General features: G+C 50.6%; 1 protein-coding gene across 1 annotated transcript in view; it reads right to left on the bottom strand.

Annotated features, from left to right (window-relative positions):
* Nucleotides 1-24,136, bottom strand: part of BAHD1 (bromo adjacent homology domain containing 1) — a 40,787-nt gene extending 16,651 nt beyond the window's left edge. The window contains exon 1 of the mRNA XM_075095272.1: nt 23,704-24,136. The gene's annotated coding sequence lies outside the window, so the exon portion shown is untranslated. The remainder of the gene's footprint in view (nt 1-23,703) is intronic.
* Nucleotides 24,137-24,720: the final 584 nt, after the last annotated feature.

Genomic DNA, 24,720 nt, shown 5'->3' with positions numbered 1-24,720 from the left:
CCTGACTTTTCATCTAGATGCTATGTCAAGTCGCTGTTCAAAACCAACACAAATTACTAAAATATAGGAAGAGAGAGAAGAATCTGCAGCCGGGACAGGAACCGCTTCGCTGAAGGCACAGCTGAGCAAACCAACCCCCAGCACCCTAACGGAGCTGCTGGCAAACCCGACAGCTTCAGCACACCTGGGCATCCCCAGCCACGAAGAGCGTTACAGAAACGGTCCTGCTGCGATTTACCCTAAGAGGGGACTTCTGCAAGCAGACCAGGCACGCCAGCCTCGGGAGGGGGATGGCTCGCTCCAAGCAAGACATCTCAAGAGGTCTCCATGGAAAGGCAGGGAGGAGGCCCAGAAGAAATGGAGGCAACTTCTGACCGCCTTCACCCAAAGCTGCCCACCCAGTCATGCAATGAGCACATCCCACGCTTTCTGGCCACACCACGAGTAGCAGCTTACGCCTAAACGGCCTCTAAACATTGCGTAAGCAAGTGATAGGAGAGGACCAGCGCTGATAGGAGAGGACCAGCGCTGACTGGAGAGCCCCTTCAGCCATGCGTTGGCTTCCCAAGTAATCCAGCAAACTAAACCTGGTTTTTAGTTTTCTTGTTCCATTTTTAGCAGAAGGGTTACCACGTCTTTGTACTCTTGCGTTCCAACTTTGGCAAGCGACCTGCAGCAGGCTTGTGTCAGGTGTTTGAGGAATTAAGCAATTTTGCAGTCTGAAGGAACACACATTCATGTAAGAAGCTGTAGGTCTAACACTAAGAACGGATACAGGTAGGTGATACTAACCTATGAATATTTTAAAAAGTCAGCCTAATGGGGTGATATTGGAATAGATTTCATTAAGTCTGTATCTGAGCATTGGAAACAGTAGAAAAAGGACAAATGCTTGCATTGAATGGTATTATTAAATAGTCAGATTCCCTTTATTGGCACCAAAGAGTTGGTCTTCATATTAGCATAACCTAGGAGCGGTTTGATCCTCCCTGCAGTCGGGTATTTGCCGGAACACCCCTCAATTGACACAACTGACACTGGTCTGCCACTTTTGAGGCTCTTAATTAAAGCTACTACTGCTTTTGCAGTGATTAGAACAAAGCTCCCGAATTACAAGAACTGTTCATTTGATATGGTTTAATCAAGCTGATAATTAGATTATCTATTTGAAATAAGCCTAATCTGTTTTAATTGACTTGCTTATATATGCATTAACTGAAAGAAACTTGACTGAAAGCCACTGCGGTTTGCACACCGCTTTTCTAGATGTCAGACTCTTCCCGACATGTTTTGGGGTAACTGACCCCTTACACCTTGTTACACACGGGTCACCCCCCTTGGCCAGGGCCCGGACGAGAGCACTCTGTGGGGAGCAAACGTTTACGTATATCCATGTTTTTGTGATAGGAAAAACCAGTTCTGGTAATTAGGAGGACGCTTATCAAGTCAGATGGACAATTTCCCCCAAACTGGAATCTTCTTGCGCAGGAGGCCAAAGCAACCACACACAACCTCAGCAGTTTGCAAGAGGACTGTAATTTAAAAAACAAATCGGGCAGAGCGGGGCTTGGCAGCGATAGACCAGGCATCCTCTATGACCATGCCCTGGGGAGGGTAACGTTTCCCAGGCTATATGGACCAGTGGTTGGTTTCCTTGCAACTCTCATCCTATTTTTCCGCTGCCCTCACAGAGAGGCTCAGAGAAGTGAAAAACCCAAAATAAACAACTGTGGCTTGCCTTAAAAACCAGCATCAGCCACCTCTTTCTCCTCAAGCTTTTGCAAGCAGCAGTCTGACCTCCTGGCCACTCACCACACATCCTTTGCTCGCCAGGGCTCTGGAGCCCGTTAGTATTTGAATGAGTTAGAGTATCTGTCCAAAACTCAGTACTATAGATGTGACTTTGTTCATGCCACATCTGCTCTAAAGCTAGAAAGTCTGGTAGAGATCGAAGGAAAGGGATTTTTCCAACACTGAAGCACAGAGTCATTAACAGCACAGTGACCATCTCCCCTGTTTGACCCTACAAGGGATGCCAAGACAAACAACAGCTTGAATAAAGTATCGTTTCTGGAACCTCAGCATAGGAATGCTTTAAGTGGCAATACCCGAAATGAAAACTGGTTTTTTTTTGGTGGCTTGAGTTTTTTTGTTCGTGTGTGTTTTTTCCCCCCCCTCTTCTTTTTTTTCTACATCCATTTCCTAGAACTGTGAGAAATCTGCCTCCCTCTCCGAAGTCGAGATGCGAGACCCATCTTCCAGTGTCGAACAGGTAGTAACGTCTCGCCGCGCTGCAACCCATTTACAGCTAGTGCTCTGACCCAGCCTTCATCACTGACAGGCTGCGGCCGGGAATGTCAAGAGAAACACTCGAGTTGAACATGCAAAGATGACAATAGAGATAGAGTCAAAACCGCATTAAAGCGGGAAGAGCACCAAGACCCAATGCAATCCATTTTAAGAGCCTCAGACACGCAAGTCCTTTGACTCAACATTAATCAAGCAGTCACAGGCGGTTGGGGGTTTTTATTTATTATTTTTTATTAAAAGGAGGTTATTTCTGCATAGATCTCCTCCTTGGCATCCGGTCTCCAAGTTCTCTCTCCCACACCCAGAGGTCAGCTGCTCTGACACTACAAAGCACTCGCCTACAGATGAGCAAGTAAATATCTGGAAATTTGTGGAAAGGCAAAATAAGCCAACCCCACACATTCCGGCATAATAGCCAAGCAAATCCTTAAAGTGCCAGCAAGGAAAACACCAGTACCGCCCAGCAACACCTCCACGACTGAACCCTCCGAAATCCAGCTTTACAGCAGAAACAGATAAGGCGCAGAAGTACAATCAAAGTAACTCAAGCAAAGGCAGAAGTTAACATTACTCTCTCAAAAATTTTCATGGCAGATTCCTTGTCTCAACAACAAAACAAAACAAAAAACCCCAAAACCAACAAACCAAACAAAAAACAAACCCGCAGCCAAGTTTCTCCCTGACCTACTCAGTCTGGAGACCCAGAGAAGGTCACTCTTCCAAGATCACACCACATTAAAAACCTGAAGTCCAAAGTCAGGTGAATTCTGTTTGAAGCTAAACACACCACTGCACCCCGTTTGCTCTGCGCTGGCTCAATACTGTCAGTATATTATCGGTAGAAATAAACCAATTTTGAGTGGATCAGTTACCAAGCGCGGTTAAAAAGGTTCAGTTTCTACACACAAGGAACTTCCCCATCGTATCACCACGATAAACCAACTGCCATGACCCACAGAGTGGTTTGTAGAAGCCGAAGCATCATTTATCCTCCCAAGTCCTTTGTCTGACACAATACTCTGACAGAGGTGGGAACAACCAGGTTTATCATCCATAATGAACCTTGTTATTCCGGAGCCATGCGCCATGTGAATTTATTACAAACCATCGTGACCAATGGGGGGAAAAAAAAAAGGTACCAACAGTTGGCTCCATATCCCACAGAAGCCAAGTGCAATGTTTGAGATCTATTCCTCGACACCTCTTTTGGAGAAACTCTCATGTCTCCACAGAATTCATTCTCAGCCTGGAGAATTTCCTGTATTTTTCTGTTCTCCGTGACGTGTCATACACAGGGTGCAGAAAGAGCCACGCCGAGCCTTGTGCTAAGGAGGGCTTGCTACGAGACTGCTACCGTGATGCCACTGCCTGTTTTGGAGAGGTGTTGTGATGGGCACGAAGGAAAAAGCCTACTAAACCAACAATTCACCCACGTGGCAAGCATGCATCCAGCAGCAGGCACCAGCCAGCCTTACGAGATCACTCTGTTGAACAAAAGCCACCTTTAGGATGCTGGACTGCCAGCAAGTCTTTCCATGCCTCCCGAATCGCTGGGATTGCAGGGACTGCATCGCTGGGGGCTGCCCCTGCTCATTCACTTCTCGGCAAAAAGCACGGAGCAGCTCAGACTACTGGCTCACCTGGGACCTACAATCTGTTTTCTCCCCCCCCACATAACGCAGAACCGGAGCTTTTGAACGCTGCTCAGAACTAAACCATCTGAACAGTCAAGTGTATCCTGCCTCAAAATCAGGGTCATGCCGAGTTTACTTACAGCAAGTATTGTACTCATTTCAGCTCGGAAGGGAGAGCATCAGGGCTCCTCATCCTCTTTCCACCTTTGTATTGCTTCATAAAGCAAAGAAAAAAAACATCTGTGCCCAGAAGCCTCCCAGAAATCACAAGATAATCCGAAGAACTGAAAGTGAAGATACTTAAGCCAGCACTACCCATTCACTGCTTGCAGCTGAGGAGCCGGGTTAACTGCGAGAAGACATTTAGGTGTAACTCTGTCGGAAATGAAACAAGTTCAACAAAGCAGCTTGGTCTAACCAGCTGCATCCAGAGCCCACCAAGCATTTTTAAGCTAGCTGGAATTGCTGCCTCCTTCCTCAAACTGGACTAGTTCTGAAAAATTATCTTGACAGCTGTTGAACCCAAACCAGATCAATAAAGAAAAATTTTAAAAAACCCAACACAACACCGGGCCAATTTTCTGCTAGAATGAAACCACTACCCAAACAGCAAAATCAGAAGAGAGTTGATGCCTCATTAGTAGGAAAATAAGCAAGTGTGTTAACAGCTGCATTTTCTGTAATCACGCAGCTGCAGCATCTGTCTCTCCCTCCCCATCACTTGATTGCAAGTGAAATTAGAAGAAAGTAGTCTGGGACTACCCATTCAAGCACCATTTCCTTTCCAAAGCTTCACTACGGAGACGCGACCGTTCCAAGGAGACGATGCCAAAAGCACAGGAATATAAAGCTTTTAAAGCTCCTAATCCATTTGGCACTTCAGAAATACACAGAGAGTTACGACAACACGAATCTTCCTCTCCGTGCGCAGCATCGTTTTGTCGACTTTCAGCCCGTCTACTTGAAGAAGTTATATCCATTTAAATTGGCGCAGCTTATGCTACGACAACAACCCTGTAACCGTGTCTGGAGGATTGGCTCCTTTCTCCCTGCTGCTTTTACAATCGAATAATTCTCAGTGCTACAAGGAACGTGTTGCATGAAGGAAGCCTCCCAGGAGCTCTCGGAAATCTGGATAAATCACAGAAGCTTCAGGTATCCCAGGCTGAATTAACTAAATGCTGCACGAGTCCCATGAGCAGAAGCATCGTTTCAATCTCAAACACTCAGAAAAACTGTAATTGTTGCAGGTTGCAATTTGTCTTCCCAGGGTCCAGCCCTGATTTTTCTCTGGAGGCCCATCGAAAGCTCCATCATCCACATGCTCCAGAGAAAAACATTTTTCCAGAGCTCATTGGGCCACAGAAAAGGCTTGTTTCTCTCTCTCATCAACACAGCCCCAACCACCCGCCAGCACCACCTGAAAACCATGTGAATGCTGTACCGGCGGATGCAGCCCATGCCTCCATGGCTTCAAAATGGTTTGCAAAATGGGATCCGGGGCAGCCTCGCACAGCCAAGAGAGGAGCTCTGGAAGTTGTATGGGACTATGCTCTGCTCCACTCCCTGGTCCGACACCAGTAATTATAAGCGCGTTGCGAAAGCCTGTGCTCCAGCCACGTAGCTGGGAGTGCTGCAGAACATGTGTGGCCGTGATAAATTACAGTGCTCAAACAACTGCAATTATCATCTGATGCTTTAAAAACAAGAGCGCTGTACCTGTCTGAAAGCGATGGCAAGCTGAGAGAGAAACACGCTGGGGCGCAGTCCCTACTTGCACGGCTGACCACTTGCGTAAACACGAGCTAGACCTGTTAATGCTCCGGCAGAGAAGTTCCCCAGCTGATTTCTCGGGAAGGCCTTCCTAGCTTTCATTATCTGGTTTCAGATCTTGCCTAGTGGCAGTGCTCTGAAGTGCTTTGCAGGGAAGCCAAAATTAAATTTCTCCGGCTGTTCTCACACTCCACAGCCCCAGCAAGTGGTGCTCTCAAGGAAGAAAAAGAAGGGAAAGAAGAAGAAAAAAAAAAGAGGTAAAAAGTAAAAAGGAAATCCCTGCTGCACCACCAAAGCCCGACCTCGGTGCATGAAAGCCCAATAACCAGGAGCCTGCCCCACGCCCGGAGCCGGCGCAGAGCCCCGGGCAGAAGGCAGCTCCTGAATCCCGGGCTCTGATCTCCCCCTCTGCAGGCAGCATTTATGACCAGCACCGCGACACAGTTTGCCAGCCCCGGGGGAAACCGGCGCTTTCAAAGCCTCCAATGCAGAAAGCGGAATTCAAAATTCCTTGGCCAAAGCAACCTGGAAAGCACGAAGAGGCAGGCTGCACGGGCAGGGAAGGCGTTTCGCATCTGCTGAACCTCCTCTGCCACCGCTGGAGCTACAGCACAGCCGCCAGCCAGCAGCGACGCGCAAGCCCCCGCTGCGCCGCACTCGTACGGAGGCTGAGGGTCAGACCTTCGCATCTTTCAGCAAAGGCAGGCACGCGCTTTCGGAGACGAGATCCTACCAAGAACTGTTCAACTAACTTCACTTTGTATGCACATTTTTTCACTTAGGAGTAAACTGCTTCATTTAACTCACATCTAGCTGAGAAAAGCCAGCTCTTCTGATACCTGTGGGAAAGAACGACGTGCACGTTTCGGGGGGAGTGGGAAAACGTTTCCTCAAAAATCGATGCCAAGGTGCATGTTTGGGGGACTAATGCAACGCCTGGAAAAAGCACATTCCCTTTTGGAAAAGCACCAGCTTTCCATCCCCCGTTACTGATGCGAAGAAGCCGTATCACTGCGTTATGCTTTCAGTGAAAGGCTGCCGCTTAGGCTGAACATTCAGTAAATGCTATAATTAAAAAAAAAAATGTGGGAAGTAATATGTGACGTCCGCAACTCAAACATCGGTCACCAAAACCAGATCAAGCCGCGTAGCCACAGCCTGGGTACGTTTCTGCATTAAAGTAAAACCAAAGTTTCTGAACGCAAAGCCTTCACCAGACACCCAACGGTACCGCCATGGCCAACACTTGCAAAAACCACTTCCTACGGCCTGTGAGAAGTACAGATTTCCACCCCCAGTAGTTGCCACAAGCCTTCTGGCTTGTGACCTGAACATAAAGCAGTGCCCTTCTGCACATCTGCGGGAAGCGTGGATGCTTTTGCTGTTTACAGCCCTGCCAAACTGCCCTGTAAAAGCGGCTCAGGAGAGCTGAGGGCTCAAGAGGCGACGGCACAGGCACACTTTCACGCTCGGTCTCTGGAGAAGGGATGCAAAAGCTGTGCTTATCCACAAGCAAAGCCACCCTCACCTCCCCAAAACTCCAAACCCAGGAAAAACTGGAAGCAATCAGAGATCAGGACTTTGTTCTGCTCCCTTAGTTTGCTCAGAGATGGACAAATGACCACCTTCCCTCACTCAGAGGGGACACGTTTCTTTTGCTTTTCAACAGGTTGAAGAGGGATGCACCAGGATAAGAGCAAAACTGAGCTAATAGATGTCTTTGGGGTGAGAGAGCGTACAGCAACTCCTGAGCAGCATTTTAATCTTGCATTCATCGCTCCTGCTTCCTACAAGAGAGCCTCTCAGCTGCAGCAGCAGGAACCCACGCCCACTTCAAAATTTGGGGCCAGCAGCCACCAGCTTTGGATGTTATTCTCTAAACTATCTGTTCACGCACTGAGCGGTTCAGGGGCTCTGGGGAAAAGTAATACCCAACCATGTCATTAAAGGCGCAAGCAAACAAGCGTACGCTCAGAAAGCCAACTCCCCCCAACAGAAACCACTTCTTTGCCAATGCAAACACTGTAATTATTCCCGCAGTGCAAAGCCCACCATCAGCTTCTCACCGCTCAAAACCAATCTCAAAATTAAAAAGAGAACCACGGATAACCAGACCCAACCACGCTGCTGCAACAAAAGCCCAGGTAAGGCAAAGGAAACCCCCGGCCTTTGCAAGCACAGAAGACGAGTGTGTGGAGGTGGGGGTGAAAATCAGGCTTAACTTGTCTCAAGGCTGACAACGTTGAACGAAAGCACTCACGCTTAAGAGGCGCTTTGACGCTTGGCCTTTACTGTATCGCTCCCCAGTGAATCAGATGTTAAGGCTTCTTTCTGACGAAGACAGGCAGAGCGCAGAGATAGGCAAGACGAGCACTGGGAAGGACGGGAGGCACACACACCGGACCACCTGCGAAACGGGAAGGCTAAAGCGTACACGGGTTTTGCACTTCTTCTGAAACACCCCAGAGAACATCAGCAGCAACTGCTACTACGCATCAAATACCGGATATATTGAGTGTCACTCATTTACAAAGAAATCGCCTATTAGAACTTTAAATAGGCTCCGCGTGAAGCTGCCTACGTGACAGCTACACTAACAACGCCCTGGAAGATGCCTATAAGTAGTTTGAAAAACCAACTCAAAAATATTTCAGGACAGCTTTGACAGTCATGTTTTTAGAAGGAGCACAAGCTTTGGCAATCAAGTTAATCAAGGTTAAAAAAAACCAACCACCACCACCACCCAAGCCCTGCTCATCTGATTTTCCATATATGCAAAATGCAAGCTAAACTCCTTCACGGCAGAAGGCTGAGTCTCGTAAAATATCAATCACACGTCACTTTGCTCAGATAGCTCTGGCACCATTCCTGGTTATACGGGCAAAATGGAATAAGAAATTATTTCCAAGGCTTTATTTTGAAGAACAAGGTGCAAGATTTTTCTATAGTAAATATTAAAGCTCTTCTATATATTATAATCACACTCTTCCGCAACTGCTTTAGGAACTTGCTCCAAGCTGCTCAGCTTAAATAATTCAAGACGTGCCGTGATTCCATGTATGACACGTGCATCTGCAAAACCACGCTGCCTCTGGGACTTTCAAGGACTGGTGCATCCCTGCCGGCTCCCCTCCATCGCGCGGCGCTGGCGCTGCCGTCCTATGCCTTCTCTCTGCTACGTCTCAACTCTTTCAATCAGAAACTGTTGGCGCAGCACCCTTGAGATCCAAACCCAGCATGTAACTGCTCAACAAGCTCAAAAGTTGCTTTGGGGAGAAACCAAAAACAACGCAGGAAATTCAGGGAAGGGCAAGGCATTCCTTCAACATAACCTTTAATTAACCATCCTAAAATCTGACCCCAAAAAATGCAATTTCAAGAACCCCCTTTAAGTAATCTCCATCTTATTTTCCTCACCTCAGAGCATCCCTGGAAACTGTCTGACACCCCGGCGCCCACCTCAGCGTCTGAATCCTTGGCATTGCAGGTCCTGAATCCCTCAGTTACCATCTCCGAGAGGAGCGACGGAGACGGGATTTTAAAATTTAACAGACACGCATGTTTAACCTCGACTTAAGTTTACAGAAGCCTTAAGCCCAGGCAGGCAAAAAAAGGCTATGTTAAATAACAAGATCATGTAATATTTTTGGGGATTCCTGTGTTCTGACTCATCCCCAGCTGAAATACATTGACCAGAATTACTTCTTCAGACTAAAACTGTAATCTGAATGTATTTTCAGTTCTAGAATAAGTACTTAAGACAGTATCATCTTTCATTTGGAAATACCTATTGTTTCTAGGCAGTTTTAAAAGTAGCGTCACATTACTTCAACCTCAGCTTGGCCTACACCAAGCAAGCTGCCCATAAAGCAGAACACCTTTCTGGGATTTCAGATTTCCTCCATCAGAGGTTTTGATTCCTCTTTATATTCAAAGCACAACAGTCATTTCAAAAGACAACGAGACTTTGAATCTTTATTCTCGCTCTCCTACCATCACTTGAAATACCAGCATCCTCCGCACACTTCCCTGGCTGAGGACGCAGGTGACAGAAGACGACTTGCACTGAGCAGTTTTCCATTTGAGAGCTTCAACCCCAACCCAGAATTCAAGTCACAGAAAGACTTCATGAAACTCTTGTGTTCCCACCAAAATCCCTGTAACCAAACACCCTCCTTCCCATACGTCTTACAAACTACGGCGCCACACCAAACACTAAGCAGAGCTTAAGTCTGAAGCCGACTTTGCTGCATTTGAACTTATGGAATAGAAGATATGGCTGAAGCTTAAGATATTCTCATCAAACTGGGCATAACTTCTGCAGAAACCCGGAGTTCCACGCAGGGAAGAGGAAAGTTATAGGACACCCATTACCATCCCAGTACCTAAAAATCATCAGGCATCCACACGGGCTTCCTCAAGAAGCTAGCCCACCTGAAGACACCTCTACAAAGTGTTTTAAAATCCACATACAATTATACTTTTCCTTCACAAAGCACGGTACCAATCAGCACCGCACACAGAGGCATTCACGGATCTTCTAGCGGCACGGTTATGGCCAAGGCAAGACTGCCAAGCCTAACTAAACTTACCGTAAAACCTTTCCTCCCTCTTTTTAATGCAAGAGCACAGTATTCACAAGTGAGTACAGGGTGTGTGAAAAAGCTCCTCTTCAAATTTCACAACTGGTTTAATGTATTAGGTCAGTAAAAAAACCCAAAAACTAGCACAACTGAACGGTGCTGCAACACCTGGTTTCTCAAAGGAGAGCAAGTCTTTTAACACCGCCTTAGGAATTAACACGCTCACCTGTATGGCTGAACTCAGACAAGAGGAGGGTTTGTGCTATTGTTTTGTTTTTGAAAAGGCAGTTTATTAATTGATTCTCCACGAAGGGAATTAGCACGCAGGAACAGATGCTCTGCTAAGGCAGCAGGTACGAAGGTGGAAGACAGTTACAGGCTCGGGGAGTCAGCGTGGAGCGTGCGGGAAGTCCCAAGGCGCAGTCGCACTCGTACGGGAAATGGATGAGATTTTAGTCTGGGACCTAAAGTTATTAATGTCTTCATCAGACCAGCCTGAACCTCCACCAGCCACTAAGTGCTTAAAGTTAATTGCTTGGTGATTACACTTTTCATTACTAAGCAATTAGCACTTCAAGGTTTTAAGTGCCCAGCACTGGCTCTTCCCAGAATTATTAGGGGTCCAGGCTGGGCTGGGGAAACCCAAGCACTGCGCGTGGACCACTCACCATGTCAAATGCCGCGCTGCCACGCCACTTCTGGCCGAGGCAGAGGATCCAATGTCCCCTACACAATCTTAATTTGATAATTTAAGCCCAGGAAAGCAGAGGGACTCAAGGCCCACGTTGCCAAAGGTCCCAAGCAGAGCTAGAAAAGCGTTTCTTGTGACCAGGAGCTGGCACGATGTTGTCACCAGAAACCTGGTGAGAGAAAACGCTCAAGCAAGACAGCTGGATGTTGTTATACGTCTCCATACAAGACCTGTTAAGTGGTATTAAAACAACAGAAGCCACAAACCAAGCATAGGCAATTCAGCCACTTTCAACAACTAGAAGCCCAATCGCTGGAACACTGCTTCCACGAGAGCCCATTTAACTCCCATTAGAAGCTGGCCCAGCTCTTTCATCCTTTACCCATATCGTTAGAGGTGTATTTAAACACACACATTTGCTTGTGCCCCAGGTTTGATCAGTCATGGCAACAAATATCACCTTTAAATGGACTGGACAGCATTTGCAGACCTGCGGTGGGAGTGATTTGTTTTATATCCACTCATTAACTTGCATTTATCTACTTACACATGCGTGACACTATTTGGCCATTCAGAAAGGGAGCGATTAAACACACTTAGCTTTCAAAGCAATGGGTATGATAAGATGTTTTCAATAAGGTGAGCCATTTAAACTACATCACACCAAAGTACTACTTCGATTTTGTTGTGTCTTGCACAGCTGGAAGGAAAAAACAGACTTTAAAAAAATCAGGAACAATTAAGGCCAATGAATAACTTACACACTCAATCCCAAGTGCTCTGGCTGTAATTACGTGGGTTTTGGTTGAAGAAGGTGGCCCGTGTCCCACGGGGCCCCTGGGAGGTTACGCTCCCTTGGTTGCAGCACAGACACCGCCACTGCTGCATGGCCTTAGGCAGAAAGCATGCCCCAAGAGGGGCACGGGAGCAGACCCGGCTCGTGGCAGTTGTCTACAAGGACAAATATTTGGGATGGTCTGTTGAACCTGCCCGGTTACTGCCTCTTAATATGTCCAGTGCTCCACTGGGTTTTGCTCCTCAGTTATTCACAGGCTGCTTCCAGATACATCCCTGGGAACCAGCGAGACATATATGGCTTGAAGAAAACCACCGTAAGGTAGGTTTGGGGAAGGGCTGTGTCTGAGTCTAACGGCCAGTGACAAAACCCAACAGCAGACACAGCATTTCCCTCGGGGCAAGCCCGAAACGATCGAATATTTTATCAGCAAGTCACACAGTATTTTATTAGCAAGTCACAGACTCACCTGCAGGGAGACAGCAAGCAAGTCAGGAGGGAAGCTATGGGTTCACATACGGTCTTGATGGACCAGAGAAGCATTCAAAGAAAAAATTTTAAAGAGCCCAGCAACAGGGACAAACACACAACTTACGCATGGCCCAGCAGGAACCATCAGCCGCAAGGGCAGAGCGGGCAGCAGCCAGCAAGGTGGCTCTGCAGAAAGCTGCGGAGGTTTGCCGAGGAGCACAAGCTGGATGAGTCAACAGCATCCCACTGTCGTGAAAAAAAAACAACAAGCCAGCCTCATGCTGGGGTAGATGCCCAGGAGCACCGCGTGTCAGACAGGCCAGGCGCAGCGTGGACGGAGGCCAGATGGGAGCAGGCTCCAGCTGGCCCACGTCTGTCTGTCCGTGCTGCGCGTAATGCTGGACGAGCAAGGGAGCGGCGAGGGCGAAGGACTTGGGGGTGACCAGCAAGGAGAGGGCGTAGGGGCTTATGTCATGCGATTAAAAAAAATAGGGCGGGGAAAAAAAGTTTGTCATGTGTAAGAAGATGGTGATATGGCATTCTCTAGGGAATGAGAGGAGAAGGAAAGGACTTAGCACTTAGGGAGACTTAGAAAAGTCTTTTTCTACATCCTTCCTTCCTGCTGGGCTAGAAAAAGCCTAGATTGCCTAAAGAAGTTGAGATTTTAAAAAAAAAACCAAAACTGTTAGAAGAACATCTGTCAGCAACGTTTTGGTACAGCAGGGCTGACTACGATTGCTCCCATTCTCTTCCCTATACCTGCTCCTGCCCCGGGCACACATAAACCGGCACCATACAGCTAGCACAGGCGCTTTAAAGCTCGATTACCATTTTCACCATTTATTTGAAAGCGCACACATTCCGTATTGCGTCTCTCCCCAGCTTCCACATCCATCTAGCACTGCCCTTTCAGGTAACAGCACTTCTCGTAAGACTGCACTAAAAAAAGCGGCTCGTTAACCCGAACAAGTGCTGCCGTAGCTCTATACCACGCTGCCGTGCTACGCGGCACAGAGAACCACCAGAAGCGGTCCAGCTCACATACAGCACCAGCGTTTTCTGATGCAGATAAACCGTGTGCCAAGAGCTATGATTTGCTTTGAGACTAAGACAGTTTCACCACACGGCGTCCAGCTTCAGCGCAAATCCCACCTACAGTTACTCCGACTTCATACCTGGACTCCACACGCAAACCTGTGGCTACAGAGGGGCATATTTAAACATGTGTTCCCTAAGCAGAGGCACCGCCTCATCTCAGGGGGAACCCAGCAACATCCACCCTTTGAAGACTTCCCTTTTCACAACAGTGCAGGTCACCACGAAGCCAGTGTGGACTCCAGAGGATAAAGCAACAGCAGGTCTCTGGCAAAGGAGCATAATTACAGCTTCCTCTTAGGAACCACAAAGCTTTTAAACAGTTCAGCCTGGTTTTATGGAAAAGCCATGGGTGTCTCCACCTGGATCTTCAGGAAGGTCCCTTGAAGTCAGACTGTGGCTTCAAAACATCTTAGGTGTGCTGAGTACTGGGGACAAGAGTCCTACAAATGCTACGCAAGCTCTTCTTCACAAACGGGTGCTCCAATTCTTCAAAGACACCCCCGTGCCTCCTCCAACTCCAGCTTGAAGGTCAATATATACGTAATGGGGAAGAGAAAGAGCAAAACTTTTGAGGAACTCAGCACTGACGAGTGGAGAAACAAAAATAATCAGTATTAGCCCTTGATTGTCAGCTACAGGATTTGAGAACATTAAAGAGGGGAAGAGAAAAACACCCTCATACGTCCAAGTCACTGGCACAAAAGCTCTAGGGTAAAAGATGCAAACAGTTTAGAGCCACAGGCTCCAGTAGGCTGGGATACAAGTAGACAAAATCTGAAGCTAGACCATGGTGAATCTGACCGGAGAGGCGATCAGAGAGGGATGCCTGCAGCTGCAAGAGCTGCCAGCTGAAGCTGAGCCAAAGTGGCAGCGGGAGACGCTCGCAGCTACCGGTCGAACAGCAGAAGAACTGGTAGAAAGTTTCCAGGAGCTGCTGGGAGATACAAGAAAGCTGCAACAAGCTCTGCTTTCCCATGCTGGGCCCAGGCGTGAAAGGGTAAACAGCTGATAAGGAGATACGGCCTGCAAAGCCCTGCTCTGCGGCCAGAACCAGAGTGCTGCTGTGTAGCCTCAGCCCCAAGGTCGACTCCCAGCACCCGTGCCCAGGTGCCCACCTCCCCGCAGCCGGCTTTGCCACTGGCAGTCCGAATCTCCGGAGGTTTGATCCAAACAGGATCTGATGCTGGACAACAGCTGCAAAGAGCTCTGAGCTGAGGAGTTTCTGCCTCATATTGCAGTTAGAGCGCACGAGGATACAATATACCCACGCAGGATATCCCCAGATACCAGAATTTCAGCTTCTCCTTCAACTATTTGTCACAGTAAAACATTTTAAGCCCAAGCGTGCTAGCAGCATTCTTTAAGCTAAAATGACAGATAATATCCCGTTTTAGAGCTCCAAAGCGGGAACCTCGCTACTCATTTCAATAACCAAGATAAACATTTTATTTAATGGCTGTATTAACAGGCAGAAATACATTTCTCTTTGGAAAGCAAGGCAGCCTTACAATTCTGGCTTCTGTAGAATTTAAACTCTCAATTAAAGATGAATTCCTCTAAATGGGAAAAAAAAAAACCCTCGTTTCTTCTAAAGAGGAACCAAGTGCAAATTCTGCCTGTCTCGTCTCTGCTGCTTCCCACCACGCTCACAACGCTGTCGGGGAGCGCCGGCAGCGCTGAGCGGAGCTTCCCGGAGCCCTGCAGACATGGGGCATGCCACGAGCCCTGTCGGTTCTCTGCTGGGGCCAACTCGGCCCGCCGGCGGGGTCTGCAAACGGTAACGAACACCAACGAACCTACGCGGCCTTACGCTCAGCCTCACCGTACGGGTTTCCTTTCTCTGAAAAGCTAAGCGTGCTTGAGCTGATAAGTGTCTGGAAATTCTCACGCCTTGGGTAAGGGATGAGCCCTCAGGGCTCCCCGGCACCTTCAGCTGGTCTGAGCGAGCAGAAGCAAACACCCAAATACTCATCCGCCTTCCTGCTCCCCAGGCAACACGTATCACCACCGCTGCCCTCCAAAACAGCGCAGAAATACACCAGCGTGCAGCACTAAGATGCTTTGTTGCTCTTTTAACGCGACCAGGACACTGATCTTTAATTTACCCAAGCACTTTCAGTTTATATTTTTGGGAGGGTCTAAATATAAAGACTCTTTTGGGTAGAACAGGGAGAAAGCGTTTACAGTGTGCTTTGTTCAGCTGAGGGGCTGGATGGGTTTTTATACGGCTGCATGAGTTCTCCAGCCTGCTAGGAAGGAAAGACAATTAGGACCCCACTACACAAAACCATAAGCTATATGGGAAAGTATAAAGCTCTAAGAGCTGGAATGAGACCTTGGGGGCAGCACCTGAAGCCACTTCCCTCTTCCTTTTATTTTTACATTGCTGATGTTTCACTTACACAACACAGACTCCTCCAAGAGGAACTATCTGACCTTCAAGTACTCTAAATACCGCTCTGTATAGGGTTATTACAGCTAACTTGGTTTTAATCACATTTAAGTACTGAAAAGTAAAAACGCTGCTGTTGCGCTTGCTTCCCTGCCCCTCCATGGTCCACTTCTCACCATTGCCTCCGATGGTTTCCTTGGAAACATATGCAAGCTTAAATTGGATTGACATTCACTTAGTGGACAGATGGAGTTTGGAACAGCCCAGCGCCTGAAATTCAAGGCCGAGTCTTGGGGTAAGTCACATTATCAGTATAAAAAACATCCCCTCCCCCCTCCCCAAGCTCCCAAACCCCCCAAACTTTGTGGAAAGGTTAAGGATCACCCAATTATTCCGTAATGAGCTTTGAGGTGGCATCTCAGGCAAGGTCAGCGATTACCCATTGTGCCTGTATGAAAGCATCGGGCTAAGCACGCGACAACATTTTTGTTTGGAGGGAAGGATTTAATTTTTGTTAAGCACCGAGAAAACAGGAGAGTTCTTAAGCTCATTAGTGGTTTCAGGCAGGACAACTGATGCAAATCCCACAAAGCCCCAGCGCGGACAAGAGCCTTTCGCAGGTAGCGATGCGCTATCGGCACCGTAACGACGCTACCTGCGCCAAAAACTTCAGCGCCAGGCTGGAGTTATTCCGAGCGACGGATGCTGACCCACAGCCCCCACGCAGAGCTGCAGCCCCCTCCTTCCCCAGCTCTAAGAGGGGCAGGGCTTTTATCACACCTTTATAGCCCCGGAGGTGTGAGGACTGCCATTTCAGCAAAGCTGGTAATTTATTCTGAAGTGGGTATTATTCTCTGGCTCTTCTTCCACTATATGGGAAAAAATGGAAATGGCAAGAAATGAAAATGGCTTTTTATTTTTCCTTTTTAAAGGCTGGCTAAACAGCGCTTTCCCAATCGCGCTGCCTGTCCTCTCTGACAGGATTTGAAAGGATTCACCTCTTTGCAACCAGAACGCAAGGACGACAGTAGAAATCCCAAATAACTACATTCCTAGAGATCTTTCAAGAAATCCAGCATCTAAGAAAGGGAAAGGCAAGATGACAGGGCTCTCGTGAGGGAAAAGGGGGGCCGGCAGGAGTCGTTACCTGTTCTGCCTCGCCTGGCGCTCTACCCAGCACATGCTCGGTCGTACGTACCACCTCTAGGTAATGAGGGACGTGTGAGAGAGTTGGGGTTACTGAGTGATGCTTTAGGGCACAAATCCCCAAAGCACCTGGCTCGCTTCCGCTCCTCATGCGATTTGCTGAAATCTAAGGAATTCCCAGTTTGGGATTTACTTGTCCAAGCCGTCAGGATTTTCATATCTCTCCGGCCACCTGGCGTTTAGCCAGGATTTTAAGAAAAAAAAAATCTCCTCTTCTCTGTCTACACGTGATTATAGCTGCCAAATCCTTTTCCTTTGCTATCTTGCTCACCTTGGAGAGATGTGCTGCATCTCCTCACTCTGAACCACCTCCAGCCTTGCTTTCTTGAACTGATTTTGACTGAGCTAGACAAACAAAGAAACAAAACCAAACATGCCTCTTGCATCTGTTTTGGGGCTTTTTTTAAATTAAAAAAAAAAAAAAAAAACAACAAAAAACCGAAAACACACCAAGCCATCCTCCTGCTGCCCACTAGTTTCCTTCCCAAGCCTGCGCTTTCTTCTTCCTTCCAAATCGTCTGTGTTTATCAAGATGTGATTACTGCTGCTCATTCCTCACCCCCTGCGTTCCCCGGTGCCTCTCTATCCTCCCTCCGCAGAGGGAGATGCCTCAATACCCTTCTCCACCCCCGCCCCACCAAATCCTTTTCCTTTTTACAGTATTCCCAAACCTAAATCAGCAAGAACGTCCTCAATCTGCCAAGCGCCCTAATACCTACAGCGAACGATCGCACAACGCCGTCGCTCTCGCAGAGCAGCGAGCCCCCTCCATTTTAGGGTCTAGTTAAAACGCTCTTTAGTTTAAAGAACTTCCCCGGCTCGGGTTCGGCGTGAGAGGGTGCCTCCCGGCTCGGGCAGCATCCGCCTGCTCTGCGAGCAACGTGCTGCTGCAGCTGCTCGGCCGCGCTCCCCGCAGCAGCGCCTTCTCCCTTCCAGCCTGCAAAAGTCAACTCAACCATCTTTTCCTTCGCATGCCTGTAACTCCCAATTTCTTTTCTTGGCTGTCAATTTAAGCCTATTCCAGGTATTCCGCAGGCACTCAAAGATACAATGAAGACAAGCGGCAGAGGATAATGCCGTACTGTGTGAAGGCAGGCTAAAGCTTGCTATTTTCAGTGCTTCACACAGGCCACAGCCAGGAACAATAGAAGGCCATGCATGGTGTACATATGAAGCAGCACAGTTCAGCGATGCCCATGGATCTCGATGCTTCTCTAGCACCGTGATTTTATTTAAAGGATGATAATTCAGATACTGAAAAATAAGCTGCCAGCAAAGCTGTTTTATTCAAACCAATGCTAGAAATAAAAAGGAGGCATTTTCCTAAGAGCATCGTAAATAATTTGAAATATTGGTACACATGCAGTCACTAAAAGCCAAGATCTTATTAAAAAAAAACCAAAACAACCCTAAAACAAAACCAATCAAGCCTGCTGAGCTAGGCAAGCTGTATAGTTTCAAAGCTGAGCATGAAAAAGCCCTTCAAAAAACTGCTTGAAGAACAATGGGTGCCAGCAAGCACTCCTGTGATGTGGCTTACAAAGGGGGCGGGGAGGGGGGGGAATCATAATATTCTTGTTTAGTCACACCTTTGTTCAAGAGAACTGGGACACGAGGAGTACAGCAACTGGCAGCTCTGAACCGAAACATCAGCTTATTCCTGAAGACGACACATTTAACGTAAACCCCGCGCTCTTCAACGCCAAACGCGCTACAGCTCAGCCACGCAGGAGCCCACCTGCTTCGCCTGCAATTACCGAAGCGCTCGTGTCCACGACGCCCGGGACAGCACCCGCATCGGCAGCGTCGTGCGGTGGGAAAGAGGAGCCCACCTGGGCTGCGTTACCCCGCTCTCGGCCGGGGAAGGAGACAGCCACGACACACGCATCCCAAAGCCTCCCTGCTCCGAGCCGCGGCACCCAACGCGGTGACGAGGGGAGCTGACACCCTGCCGACGCCACGAGGCTCTTTCATCACGGTGCCTGGCCGCACGCGTTACAGCGAACACCTCTCGAAAGCCCGTACTGCAAGCCTCTGAACGCGCTGGGAAATAAACGGCAAAGGAAGGAGAACTGCAAAACGAATGACCGAAAGCAGCCCTCAGCAAGAATTCAACTGAGCATCTTCATTTAAAGACGCACCTATAACCTCAGTCGGACTTTTTTATAAAAAAGGTGATAAAAGCAGCACTCCCAGCTGTGCCACGTGTGAAAAGCGCAGGCGTAAGGCCCTGAGCACACCATGCTCTCGGTGAGCTGACACACATTCCTTCCCCACCTCAATCGGCGTTTATTGGCTGTGCTCCGCTGCCGCCGGCACAGCTCGGACGCCAAGCGCGGCGGCTGGGTGCCACGGACGTACGGCGCGTTACCCGGCGCGCTCCCACGTTTCTTAACCGGCCAAGGAGAGACGCGTTCAGTTCCCCGTCGCCGAGGCCGTTTAACGCCTGCCTGAGCAGCGAGCAGGCTCGCACCGGAGAGAGCCCAGGCAAAAATCAGAAGCACCCCTTGTCTTATTTTTGACTCCCAGGGAGTTAATGACCACACACCTTCAACGAAAGATTTCATGAAATTCAATGTACACTGGTGAATATGGGAAAAACAACTGCTTCGCCAGACAAGTCATCCTCGTCTTCAGCTACGTCTCACGAGAGGCAGAGAGCAGCACTGCTGTCCCCAGCTGAGGGGCTTCGCTACGATTTAAATCCAAATACTCTGTATACTGCTGTGCTATCGATGGTTCAGAGATTTTAAGAGGCGGCTCGGGTTGCTTACTTCGCTCAGCTGACTGCACGTTTTACATCCCGCCAGCTCTCCACACTCTTCTCCTATTTTGTTTGGGTTTTCACCCACATTCAAGAGAAATGACACGTAACATGAACGAAATTCCAGCGGCACAAATAGTGACAGGGGACAGAGCGCAGGTGCAAAACAAACTCACTTTAAATCAGATTTATATTTATTCTTCTTAATGACATCCTTTGGTTTAACTTTGTAATGATAACATCAGCCCCTCATTTCGCTTTACAGCGAGATAAAGATTCCCATGGTCCTCCTCTTCTAATGGAAGATTTCTTCTTTTTCACTCTCACATGAGATACCGCTGCGACTCTACTTTATTCTACTCCTTTATAATAAAGCTTCATGCTAGAATATCAAGTCTGGACAGTAACGGGAAAAAGGCCTGTTGCATTGTCCCATACAATCACATTTCTTTCCGTCTTAAGACGCAAACCCAGCAGCGTTAGATTTAAGCGCATTTTCCCCGTTTATAGAACATCAGTTGCCAGCACGGGGGTGCAAGCGCGAACGCCGAGAGGGTTAAAGCACAACGTCTTGTTACAGATAACTCATTCGCTCAGAGTCGCAATCTGGCCATGAATTTTAATTTTTTTTTTTTTGTCATTAAAAACTGCGCCTTTGGTCCAAAATGAAAGAGGAGATCGCTGCGCTGGACAGCTATGAGCTTTTCTGAAGAAACCCTCCCCTGCCCCAAAGCCCTACGGTCCTCACGGTGAGCCAAGAGGCACGGCTCCTCCTGAGCACTGCCTACAAAGGGCCCCCTTTCCTCCCCCACCAAACGCCGTCTGCATCCAGAAGCCACGGACCCTCCCCAGCCCTCACACTTAGGAGACAGCCGAAGGCAGGCGCAAACCTGCAGCCGCAAATACCACCAGTTCAGCAGCTCACCTGCAACCTGCCGGCAAACAGGCACACAGGTACATCGCGAGGCGAAGCAGGGGAGCAAAACGGACGGTATAAAAAGCCCTCTGGATTGGGAGGAGAGCCCCTGGGACCACCAGACTCCCCGGGCCGTCGCGTGCACGGCTACCCCGGCCCCAGACAGCCTACGGCAAAAAGCGCAGAGCTTGCATTTGAAGCTATTTTTGGTTTTACGGCTTTTTTGGGGTGTTTATTTTTCAGTTTTTGTATTTCCCAGTTATCCGAACTGCCATTTCAAGTATTATTAACAATAAGATAGTTGCGACTTAATTAGTTCGGCTGGTTGGGCACGAAGCGGGGGTTGTTCCTATCGTTACTTCCATGGGGTGTATCGCCACGGTTAACTGAGTATTAGACGGGGCAAAAAAAGCCCCGCGCAGCTCCTCGCGGATGCAATACCTGCGCATCCGAGCATACCCGCCTATTTTTGCAGCACCAGATATAATCATTCGTTCATTCTTCTCATGATCTGAACCTAACGTCAAACAGCAAGCACGCCTTTGCCTACCATTTCTAATTATTTTTCCAATGTTTACTTTGGATAGATTTGCTGCTACGGGCTTATTTTCAGCACTGCGGTAGTATTAGAAAAGCATTTGCTGAAGGGTTTATTTTGGGGAACCACTCGCCAAGCGCTATCTAAATCGTTATCCACAGACTGTACCAGCACACGCGTCCCGCGGTCCCTGCAGCCCCCCCAGTCGCACGGTAGCAATTAACACCATCACAGCAAGCAAAATTAGCTTACATATTCTGCCCAGAGAGGTTAAAAAACCTCCAATAATAAGGCTGTCAGGCTGGAGATGGAAAGGTGATGCCGATGACTGGCGAGATGGACAGAGCATTAGACTAATTTATATAGTTGGATGAGAAAACCTCAGCGGCTTCTCAAGTAACGACGTATGTGCTCCAGGACCAAGGCTGTGACCGCTCCCGCCCAGCCCCAAACGCTAGATTTCTGAGTGGGATTATACGGTTCTGTGCAATTGGCACCATCAACCCTCAGCGAACAGAGATCCAGAAAGGATCCGCTGTCACAAAGTTGAGGGCGTTATTTTCACCTGCAGCTTTGGCGTTTTCCACCTAGAAGCGATGCTACACTTCACCGCGGTGGCAATTCCGCCCTGCTCGAGGACAGCAGCTGGAAAGCCTATGCTGCTGCTCCAGTTAAAACGCTGCACTGAATTCATTGGGAAAACAAACAGAAATCAATGTTTAAATCCAAAATGTCCTGTTAAATCAGACTAACGCACAGTCTCCTATTGCAAGCAAATATTTAGACAGTTCCAGCTGAAGCTCGGAAACCATTCAGGTAGCCAGGACATGACAAACGTGAAGGATGGTTCGGGATGAATATGTTAGCAGGGTATTTCTGTTAAAGCGATCAGCAGCGTGCTGGTATTTAAATCGCATTAAGATTTCAGAAGCATCAGTCTATCATACAGTTCACATCACCCTCCCTCTCACAACCGTAAGGACTGGAAACCCTTCAAATAAAAACCCGAGACCCCAGAACAGAGTCCTGCAACCGCAGCACCAAAGATCACACAGAGCCCGCCAGTCTGGAGCGAGCGCTTTCTAATTGTGGCAAACTGATGGACAGATCAATTAACCAGGCTAGCGAAAGCCCAGAAAAGCCTTTCGCTTTGAGGTTCGCCTGCTCCTGACAATGATGACTTCAGATGGAGAGCGAGCGCGAGGGGCAGCTGTATTCTTTAAAACAAAACAAAACCAGAACCTCTTTCAGATAAGCACTCGTGGGAAGAGGCGGGGGAGCGAGCGGGGGAGAAGGCAAACAGAATAGATCCCAAACGCTTGTATTTTTCAAGTTTTTGTGGCTGCTCTTTTGAAAGAGAGGGTGACCCTGCGACTCCCCGCGCCGGGACAGGGACAGAGGCAGCGGGGCGCGGGCATCCCCGCGTCGGTGGCCGTCTGTCGAGCAGTCGCCCCGAGAGCACTTGCTAGTCTGCCGAGATCTGCCCAGTCACATGTGCTGGCTCCTGCGCCTTGTAGAAGCAGCTGGAAAAGAGGGAGCCAGCGAAGCTGCCTCCATTAGGAGCTACCGCTACACAAAAGGAGAAGAGGAAACAAGCTCTCAGCCACCGGAGCTACCGACAGGAAAAGAGAGATGTCCAGAGCCAGGGGAAACGCGCAGCAAGTGCGGCTGAGGGGGGGTTAAAAGACGACGAAAATTAAAACTCCTCCGCCGTCGGCCAAGGAGGCTCGATGCCACCTGCACGTCGACGCGCCGCTCGCGACCCGGCGGCATCGCCGATACCCGACAGCCAACGATGAGAAAGTCGACCAACTTGCCCGGCTGACGGTCGGCCGTCCGGGCGAGGGGGTTATCCCCACGTTCCGGTGTGGGGTGCGTGTGTCCCCCTCCCCCAAAAACACCAGCCCACCGCCACGTCTGTGCAAACTTCCTGATGGGCAGCGCTGGGCTCGCCCTGAGCCGCCGCCGGCCCCCCCCCCCCCCCCGCACCGCCCCGCGAAGCGGCCGGGGCACAGCAAAAGCCCGGCTCCCGGTGGTCCCCCCCTCCCGGGAACCGTCTCAAAACCGCCCATATCGAGGGGGCATCCTCCGCCCCGGGCGTGGTGAGCCCCCGCCGACCCCGCACCCGCTCCGGCCCGGGTCCCCCCCGCGCCCCGCCGCCTTTGTCCTGCCGGAGGGGCTCGCCCCGAGGGAGGACCTACCGGGCCGGGTTAAGCTCGGCCTGGCAAAGCCGGGACTTGGCAAGTTAACGGCCCCAACCGCCGCCCGCACCGGCCCGGCCCACCTGCCGCCGAGGCCGCCGAGCCGCGGCCGCCCGCGATGCCCCCGCAGGGCTCCGGCCGCCGGCGCCGCCCACCAGGGGCGGCGGGAGGAAAGTTCCCGGTGGCCCCGCGTCCCCCCCCAACCCCCCCCGCCCCGGGGCGGCGGCGGCGGCACCTGCTCCCGGCCCGCCGGAGTTACCGGTGGCGTGAGGGAAGGAGGCGGCGCCGCGGGCTCCCGCGGGCGGCGGGCACGGCCGCGTGGGGACTCACCGGGGCGCGCTCCCGCGTCGCGGGGCTGCCGCAGGCCCCGGTTCGGGAGAGATCCGGCGACGGGAGCCCTCCCGGGGCGACCGAGTCCCGGGCTCCACGCTGCTGCGTCAGCGCCGCCTCCTCCTCCTCCTCCTCCTCCGCCGCCGCCACCGCCTACTTCGGTAGGTTGCGGGATGGGGATGAGGCGCCTCCCGCTGCCGCCGCCGCCCGCCCGCCCTCGCCGCAGGGCGTCGCGATCCGGCGCGGCCCGGGCGGGCGGCGCGCGGAGACCGGGGGCGGGTACCGGGGCCGCGGGGAGGGGGTGGGTGGAGGGCGGAGAGGAGAAGGAGGGGAGGAGGAGGGGGAGGAGGAGGAGGAGGTGCCGCCGCCACTCGCCGCCGCCGCCGCGAACTCCCCGCAAGCCGCGAGCCCCTCCGTCCTCCTTCCTGCTTCCTCGTCCGCAGCCAATCGCCGCCCGCCGTTCCGCCGCTCGCTCCGCCGCGGCGGCCAATCGCACGCGCTCCTGTTTGCCGCCACCGGCCAATCGCCGCTCCCGGCCCCGCCCCTCGGCCCCCCCTTACGGCCCCGCTCCCTCCCGAACCCCGCCGCTCCCGATGCCCTCCCCCCGCTCCCGGGACACCGGGACCAGTCCCGGCGTGCCGGGGGTGCCGCCCCTCAACCCCGCGGGGGGGACACAGCCGAGGTGGGGGCGCCGGGGAAGCCCCCCGACCCCGCCGGTCCCCTCACAGGACGAGGAGCGCGAGGCGCGGCCCCGCTCGCCCCGTCAGCGCCGCCCCGCCGGCGGGGAGCGGCGGTTCCCCTCAGCGCAGCCCGGGCTCCCCGAGCCGCCCTCGTACCCCGGGGCCGCTACCGACACCTCCCCGCCCGGCCACCGGCGGCCCGCGCGGCCCGGAGCCGGGCCCTGCCGCCCCATCCTCACGGGGAATCGCACCAGGCTCAGCCTTGGTTCCCCCACCTTAAACCGAGCCCTCGCGTGCAAACTCCGGAAAAGTTTGAAGTCATTGCGGGGGGTTCATA

This window comes from Phalacrocorax aristotelis, chromosome 5 (assembly GCF_949628215.1).
Source record: "Phalacrocorax aristotelis chromosome 5, bGulAri2.1, whole genome shotgun sequence".
Lineage (NCBI taxonomy): Eukaryota > Metazoa > Chordata > Aves > Suliformes > Phalacrocoracidae > Phalacrocorax > Phalacrocorax aristotelis.
The sequence above is the reverse complement of the archived record's forward strand: the minus strand, read 5'-3'. Positions and strand labels throughout refer to the sequence as shown.